The sequence below is a fragment of the Myotis daubentonii genome, chromosome 4 (genome assembly GCF_963259705.1).
Source record: "Myotis daubentonii chromosome 4, mMyoDau2.1, whole genome shotgun sequence".
NCBI lineage: Eukaryota > Metazoa > Chordata > Mammalia > Chiroptera > Vespertilionidae > Myotis > Myotis daubentonii.
Window position 1 is genome coordinate 74,585,446 of NC_081843.1, and position 9,284 is coordinate 74,594,729.

Here is a 9,284-nt window from a genome sequence, read left to right on the forward strand (position 1 = left end):
TAGTTTATATACATAAATTTCTACCATAAAGAATTATTGTCTACATTAACAGACTTTTATTTTCACAATCATTCTGTTTCTACCATGCTGGTTGTTTTTTTTTTACCTTAGGCTATTAAAATTATGGGACTGTTTTCATTTGAAAATTCAGTATTGTGTTTTTCTCTCAGTTGTATCATTGTGCATTTACTTACATGCTTTTGTGTCTAAATTCTTTAGTGTTATTTATGGGGTGTGATTGGAAGAGAGGCCAGAGGTTTGCCTATCTCAAATAATGCCTCCTCCATCAGCCTGTTATAGAATCTGAAACTGTAATCACTTTCTATTTTTATTTTTTAATTGACTTTAAGGAGAGAGAGAAACATCGATTTGTTGTCCCATTCATTCATGCATTCATTGATTGATTTTTGTGTATGCCTTGACCAGAGATTGAACCCACAACCGTGGCATATTGGGATGATGCTCTATCCAACTGAGTTACCAACTGAGTCAAACTTTTTGAAAAAATAAATTTTAATTTTTTTAATTAATTTAAGAGAGAGATGAAGGGAAAGAAAGAACAAGAACTTTTTCTGTGTTAGCATATTAGATCACTAACCTTTCACCCTAAATCAAGTGTGCTGCCTAGGACATACAATCCATTTGGCCTCCTGTTAATTTGTGTCAGAAATCTAACAAACTAGGAGATAGAACCGTGAGTTCTGATGGGAGCACAGGTAGCTTGAATAGATCTGGTGCATCACTGGTTCCCTGGCTGGCAGGGGTGTGTAATTGGTGACCTGAGCTGCCCTGGAGCATAAAGCTGCTCTGCTGGAGTGGGAGAGAGGAGTGCCCAATTCTTGCAGATTATTGCTATAAATTTCCCCTTCGATGCAAGTGTGATTGCAAGGTCATGAAATACTCAGAAGAGCTACATGCATTTCTGTTTAGCGTTGGTCAGCTCACTTAGAAAGTATAGGTGAAAACTATTAAGCTTATAATGTTGTTTTTAAGCTGTAGAGTGCAGTTATCTTCTAACCACTCAGAAATGAACAAGAACCGCATTTGGGATTTTAGTTTGCCTTTTTTTTTTTTTTTTTCCTAAAAGGACAACATAGATTAAAAGAGATGGGGGCAAAGCAGTGAAAATAAGCAGTTAAGTCTTTCACTTATTTAAGTAATAAATATTTATTGAGTATTTGTGGTAGGCTGTAAAGAGAAAGTGGTAATAAAAAAAGCCTAGAGTGAAGCAGTTAGTCCTTGAGGGGAAAGGAGGCCCCTAAAAACTTGGGAGGTAGTAAAGTAGTGGATAAACCTCTTGGGCTGATATTAGATAACCAGGTTGCAATTCCCTACTTGGTAATTTACTAGTTATGTTATTTGGGGCAAATTGGTAGGTAACTTTTCTGTACCTCAGTTTCCTATGAAGATAATATCTAACTCACAGGATTGTTGTGAGATTAATGAGATAATAAATGTAAAGCTGTTAAAAACAGTGACTGGCACATTGTCATTGCTCAGTCAATATTAACTAATATTTTCACAAGTGATGTGATAATGGACCCTAAGTAGATTCTTACACTTTATTAGCTATAAGAAGAAGGCAGTTGTGATTAGAAAAGTTATAGTAAATTTTAATTCATTACAAAGTAATTGAAGGATTCACCTTTTTAAATTAAGGAAAATATGTATTGGAATGGTCTCTTCAAAGGAAAAGAAAAGCACTCTATCCAAAGTGCGCACAAACCAACTCCCGGTGGTGCGGCTAGTGAAGCAGGATCGTAACACTCATCCCCACAAGCTAACAGAATGATCAAACAGTAGTAATAAGAATGGCAACCAGAAATGCTCCAGCACTATACATGAGGAAAGGGGTAGATCTTTAAACAAAGAAAAGTAGAACTTTGAAAAGGTTTATTTATGTAGAAATAAATTGAATAGTCTGACACAGAATGGCTCCTAATCTCACCTCCAGCCCTCAAAACAGTACTTTAAAAAGAACATGAGCAACAAACTGTGAGTTTTCTCATTGTGTGTACAAATTTAGAAAGACGTGGGCTAAAGACATCAGAGGAGAACTCAAAGAAAAACCCTTAAAAATTATAGCCCTCATATAATGATGTGGGTCCTCAACAAATATAGAGGAGCCTTTTGGATCTTGAAATGAACTTCATAGGTGAGAGTACATCCATAATTTCAAAATCAACATGTTGCCCTAATTGAATAGAAAGAAATAAAAGTAGTCTACACTAATAAAAGACAAAGATGCCAATTGACCATACCTTCGCTACACCCAAGCCATGCCCATCAGCCAATCAAAGCGACTGTATGCAAATTAACCCAACCAAGATGGCAGCCGGCGGCCACGGAGCTGGAGCAAGCAGGAGGCTTGGTTGCCCCAGCGATGGAGGAAGCAAAGCTTCCAGCCTGCTATGGCTGGCTGTGGCCTCCACAAAAGGCAACAAAGTTTCAATTATAGAAACTAAATAAATCCCAGATACCTCCTTCCAGCCAGCCTCCACTGGGAGCTTGGGTGGCCGGGGGCTGTGTCCAGTCTGCAAACAGCCATCAGCCCCTCACCCAGGATGGCCAGGCACCCCAGTGGGGACCCCCAACCTGAAGGGGCTGTGACCAGCCTGCAAACAGCCATCAGCCCCTCACCCAGGCTGGCCAGGCACCCCACCGGGGACCCCTCTCCCTGAAGGGGGTGTGGCCAGCCTGAAAACGGCCCTCAGCCCCTCACCCAGGCTGGCCAGGCACCCCAGCGGGACCCCCACCCTGATCCGGGACACCCTTCAGGGCAAACCAGCCGGTCCCCACCCATGCACCAGGCCTCTAGCCTATATAATAAAAAGGTAATATGCAAATTGACCCTAACAGCAGAGTGACTGGGAATCACTGATCACTGTGACACACACTGACCACCAGGGGGCAGACGCTCAATGCAGGAGCTGCCCTCTGGTGGCCAGTGTGCTCCAACAGGGGGAGCTCTGCTCAGCCACAAGCCAGGCTGATGGCTGCCAGTACAGCAGTGGTGGTGGGAGCCTCTCCCGCCTCTTCAGCAGCGCTAAGGATGTCCAACTGCAGCTAGGCCTGCTCCCCGCTGTCAAATGGACATGCCCTGAGGGCTCCCAGGCTGCCAGAGGGATGTCTGACTGCCAGCTTAGGCCTAATCCCCCCAGGGAGCAGGCCTAAGCCAGCAGGTGGTCATCCCCCGAGGGGTCCCAGACTGCTAGAGGGCACAGGCCGGGCTGAGGGACCCTCCCGAGTGCACAAATTTTTGTGCACCGGGCCTCTAGTTTATAATAAAGTAATAGTTAACCTCTTGATCATGACTGCACTGGAAATGTAATGAAGTAGTTAAATGATGCTGTCACTCATATGTACTAATAGAACTACCATGAACGTGGCAGCTATAAATGCAGACTGGTGTGTTGTATTAGCAACTCAAATGCTATGGGTTATAATGTTGCCATTAATAACATAGATTTTCAAAACATTTTTTATTTATTTATTTATTTATTTATTTATTTATTTATTTATTTATTTTTTACTTTTTATTTTATTTTTTATTGCTTAAAGTATTACAAAGGGTATTACATATGTGTCCATTTTATCCCCCCGCCCTAGACAGTCCCCTAGCCTCCCCTATTCCCCAGTGTCTTATGTCCATTGGTTATGCTTATATGCATGCATACAAGTCCTTTAGTTGATCTCTTACCCCCCTTCAAAACATTGAACTGTTTTTTTCTGATAGTTGCATTCCTGGAAAATTGAGTATATTAAAACCTTGCAAAAATACTCCTTTGTACTTACATGTAAGGTGTTCTGAGATTGGTAATCGTAAACAAGTTACCACCTCATGAATGTCCAACATGACATTTGAAAGTTGTGGAAACATGGTATATAATCTTTATTGTGTCCTGTTCATTGCAGGGGACCCATCATCCCTGGCCTTAACCCCTTAAAGCTACTTGCATCCTTTGCTGTCCCTTGCACCAGTCATATACCAACTGCAAACATTCAAAGCAGTATATGGTGTAGCAGTTAAAAGCACAGACTCTTGAGCCCAACTGATTGCATTCAAATCACAGCTCTGGCAGATTACAAAATGAGCAACCTTGGGCAAATCGATTTACTTCTTGGTGCCTCATATTTTTTCACCTGTAATATTAAACACTAAGTATTTTCTTTATTTTTTTGTTATTACATTATTATTACAAATTTGTAAAGGAAGTGTGCAGGAAGGTTCATTAAGAAAAGTGATCTTTATAGAATATAGAGGTAGTATATTGAGGAATTAATTTCCAGAACATCCCATGAAAGAAAAATCAGAGTTGCAGAAAGAGGAGCTCTGTTAGATATCATATGCTGCTTGGAGTTAGCCAAGCTCCATGTGAAGGGCACAGTCCTCCAGACTGGTTACATCAGTCCAAGACTACTAAGGCCACCTGGAAGTTTAGGGGTTTTCTAAAACTACCCTCAAATTTAATAATTCACTAGAACAACTCAGAGAACTCAGGAAAGCAAGATACTTGAGATTACAGTTTTATTATAACAATAGGATACAAATTAGAACCAGCCAAAGGAAGAGATACATAGAGGCGATTCAGGATGAGTTCCAAACTCAAAGTTTCTGCGTTACCCTCCTGGCATTGAAGTATCGCCAACCAGGGAAGCTTACTGAGCATCCAGAGTCTTTATTGCGTAGACAAGATTAAATTACTGCAACATGGTTGAACTCAATCTCCAGCCCTCCCCTCCCGGTCAGGCTGGTTATCAGTGGTCCAAAGCCCCAATCCTTTAATCATATGATTGGTGTTTCTGATGTAGCCATTCCCATCCTGAGTTAATAGCTAAGCATAAGCTATCTAGAGACCCACCATGAATCACTGCATGGGCATAAACTACCAGCCAGGTATGGTCCCCAGGGGCCCACCATGAATTATAAAGACACTGCTATCATTGGGGAAATTCCAAGAGTTTAGAGGTTACCTCTTAAGCACTAAAGCGAAGTCCAGACCTCTCTTTAAGTGAAACCAAATTCCTTACTACACATATGCCAATTAAGTGTTTTATTCATTCAATAAGTATTTGTTCAGGCCAGAATATGAGGCAGGTGCCAGACATATAGTAGTGAGCAAGATGGGCTAGGTTCCTGCCCTCAGGAGTTTACAGTTAAGTGGGAACATAAAAAAAGAAATGCCTCAAAGGCATGTAATTACAATAAGTATAATAAGTACTTTCATTTGTGACATAGTTTTTCCCATTTTGGAATTTCTCTGGCTGTAAGTTGTCCTTATATGTTGTTATTTCTCTGATTGTGTACAAAAATACTATTACTTTATATTGGCTAATCTCCACAGTCCCACCTATTTCCCTCTACTATTATAGCTTAACTTTTGACATTTAGGAGAGTGTAAAATTTAGAAATCTGAACTACTTTTCCTCATTCATAAGAAGCAGAAGGATAATTTTCACAGTCCATGCTATCCACTGTCTGCTTTCCGTGAATTGGCACTGTGGAGCATCAATCACTTCATCACCAATGAAGGAGTAAAGGCTCGCGATGGCAGGGTGGAGTCAGTGGCAGCAACAACATTAAACTAAGGTCTCTGCAAGTTGTTAAGGGTAACCAACCTGGAATTTCCCATGACCAGCAAAAAGAGAGCATTTAGTTTATCAGTATGACCAAGAAGCCTGTGATTTAATTAAAGCTCCCCACCCCCTCAAGGATTTACAAGCTCAAGGGTAGAAAGAGGGGAACCCATAAGTAATAAACTTGAATTTGAGCAGGCAGAGTGAGGCAAAGAAAAGGCATTTTTATACACAAACCAAATTTTAGCATCTTTAGTTCTGTCAGGTTCCTTACCTGAGGAATATAGAAAAATGGCTAGTGCCCCGGCCTGGGTGGCTCAGTTGGTTGGAGCATCGTCTCTTACACAAAAGGTGCGGGAAGGTTCATTTAAAAAGTGATCATTATAGAATATAGAGGTAATATATTGAGGAATTAATTCCAAGAACATCCCATGAAAGAAAAAACAGAGTTGCAAAAAGAGAAGCGCAACTAGAGAACCCAGTCAGGGCACATACCTAGGTTGTGGGACCGATCCTTGGTCGGGGTATGTACAGGAGGTTGTTTCCCTCACACATCAATGTTTCTCTCTCTCTCTCTCTCTCTCTCTCTCTCTCTCTCTCTCTCTCTCTCTCAAATCAATAAATATATCCTCGGGTGGGGATTAAATATAAAATTAAAATAAATTTTAAAAAATGGTTAGCAACTAGGCTTAGAGCTTTTGTTATTGACAGATATTGCAATTAATTGAAATTACAACTGTCCATGATTAGGGATGAGGTCCTGACCCCATTTGAGTTATCCGAAATTAATTGGAAGATAAAGAGTATATATCAGACAATGCTTTCCGTATTTGGAATTATTAGAATAATTGTGTATCATAATGATGACAGTTGTAATTAAAGTTGATTTCTGATTCTCTGAAGTGGATTTTTGTCTTAAATCAATCTCTCTCATTTGTACTGGGCTCGGGCACTTTAGTGTGGTTTTCCAGGCTGCTTGTTTTGTACTGCAAGCGTGCCAGCTTTCTTCTAGTTTGTCTCCAAGACAGATTGCTTTGAAGGGAGTCTTTAAATATAAGCATTTACTAGGTCATGTGCCAGATGTTTCTTGAATATGTGATCTCATTCCCAAAACAAAAGATAATACATCTGTGATAAAGTTTGTTTTCTAATAAGGTAAAACAACTACCTTTTAAAAAAAATTTATATTTTTACACTGTACTTTGCAAATGTAAGATATATTCAAGCCTTAGGCTAAGAGACAAGTCTAGTTAAAATCCTGAGTTTAGAGGAGGAAGAAATTATAAGTCAAAATTAAAAATAATTTTGTCATTTCAAATTGGGGAAAAATCCTTTATTTGTTCTGATGAGAATGTCAGTAGTCATGGAACTGTGGTAAAAATAATGAAAAATCACTGGCCTGGGTCTGCTTAAATTGAAAACATTTTTTAATTAAAATTTGACAGTATTTTGTTCTTCCATTGCCTAGCCATGTCCCATCTTATTTCTTTATTTAATTCTCTTCTGGGTATGAGTAGCTTTAATTTTTAAATTAAACTTTAAGGTGTGCCATACTGTTGCTTCGACTCTATTTCCACACTACTTCAGTCTCAGAGTTAGTAAGAGCACTATATTTGCTTCCTTCCCTAGATTATGAAAAGGAGCTACTTTTAAAAAAGAGACTGTAATTCATTTTTAGTTGCAGGGGTTTTATTGCAAAATATTTTTTATTTGGCTTAAGCAAATATATGCCAATCTAACAATCTTAAGTCCTGACTGGTAGATAATACTCATAATGCTTTGTTGACATTATACTAAAATTCTCCACCAGGAAGAATCCACTTTTGATATGCTAATTATAGTTAGTAATGAACTAGTCACCCATCAAAACAAAGAAAATATGTATATAAATTTGCAAGAAATTGAAGGATTAAAGAAGAGATGATAAAGAAAGCTTTGGGCATTCTTTTCTTTCTACTTTGTGGTAGTAGTTCCTTTCGTTTGCTCTGGGTTCACTGTTTTCAGAGCTTAGTTCATGGAATATCTACCGACTTCTTTTCTAAGGGTATGGTTTTTAACTTTCATTTATTTTAATTAAATGTACTATAATAGGAAATGATAAGAGGTTTTAAAAATATCACTTGTTTAGAAAATATTTAATCTTTTATGACAATTTTATTTTACATATGCAAAGTTGATTGAACTTTGTGTTACTGCCAACTGTTATATTTCAAATTGTGTATGGTACATTGTTATAATTGCAGTGAAATATAATGTTTTTTAAGCTTTAAGATATCTTAGATTATTATACATTGGCCAATCATGTGTTATTATTTAATAACACATCAAGTTAACTTTTGTTACCTTTGTTCTTCTTTTTATAAAGCTTGCCAAAAATTTTCTGAACATATGGCGAGGCATAGTATGGAAATTAAGTGTTATTTTAATAGTATTAAATCTTTGCCATCAGAAACCTGACCTAAACATGGAAAATATTATTGTGATACTTACACTTACTCTTCAAAGGAAAAGAAAATGAATTTAACTGTAGGGCAGGCACATGCCAAACTAACACTGATAAACTAATTTATTACTAGAGAGAGGAGAGCATGGAGTAAAAATAGATAAGTACAGTATATGACCCTAATAGCAAAGAAGAGTAAAAGCCACTTATCTTAGAATATATCAGACACAATATTATTCAAATCATTCAGGAATATAATTACAGATGGCTTTTATAGCCTTAGCAATAAGGGTTATTTCTTTAAATTTGCAGTTGTTCCACATTACTGAATATATAAATATCTCCCCCATATGTTAAATTAATACTGAAGATCTCCTTTACACTTATGCTAAAACAAACAAACAAAATTAGTTCTGCTTTAAAATGCATAATTTAGATTAAGAGAGATACAACCAAATATAATATGTGCATCTTGTTTGAATCCTGATTCAAGCAAACCAGCTCTGAAAAGACATGTATTATAGTCAGGGAAATGTGAACACTGACTGTATTTTACATGAACTTAAAGGGAATTTTTTCTTTCAGGTGTGATAATAGAAAGTTTTCTTTAAAAGTCTTTATTAGAAACACAGACCAAAGTATTTACTGATAAAAGTAGATTATAGCTATAATTTGCTTTTAAATAATTCAGAAATGGAGTAAAAGGTTGGATTAAACAAAATTGGACAAATGATACGTTTTGAAACTTAGTGATGAGTACCACGTATTCATTATATTAGTCTTTCTGTTTTGGGGTACATTTGAAAGTTTTCATAATAAGATATTTGAAGTACATAATTTCAGAAACTTGTTTATTTCATATTCTCAGTGAGGCTTTGACATCCATGGTTTATAGAATATGTGACCTGACAAAGTTATCTTATAAATTTAAGCTGGTACACCAAAATTTTGTGTTCAGTTCAGATTGTCACCTGTGAAATTAGAAGACTGAAGATTGTTTCTAAGAACCTCTCCAATTCTAAATTTCTAGAAGTTTATGGGATAGTAAGTGGAGATACTTTAGCAAACATCATGAGCATATGAGAAGTATTCATTAGAACTATGAAAGAAGTAATAAGACTTGGACTCTGAGTCTCTGTAAGATAGGACAGGGCCTTTTTATTGGCCTTTCTGTTCCCAGTGCTTAATACATAATGGATGTTCATCAAAAAAAGTATGCTAAATGAATGAAATTAATCTTTTCCTATTTCCAACTTTATCATTA

At 37.5% G+C, this 9,284-nt stretch overlaps 1 protein-coding gene across 7 annotated transcripts in view; it reads left to right on the forward strand.

Moving 5' to 3' along the window:
• Window positions 1-9,284, forward strand: part of AP3B1 (adaptor related protein complex 3 subunit beta 1) — a 208,541-nt gene that overhangs the window by 140,308 nt on the left and 58,949 nt on the right. The window lies entirely within an intron of this gene.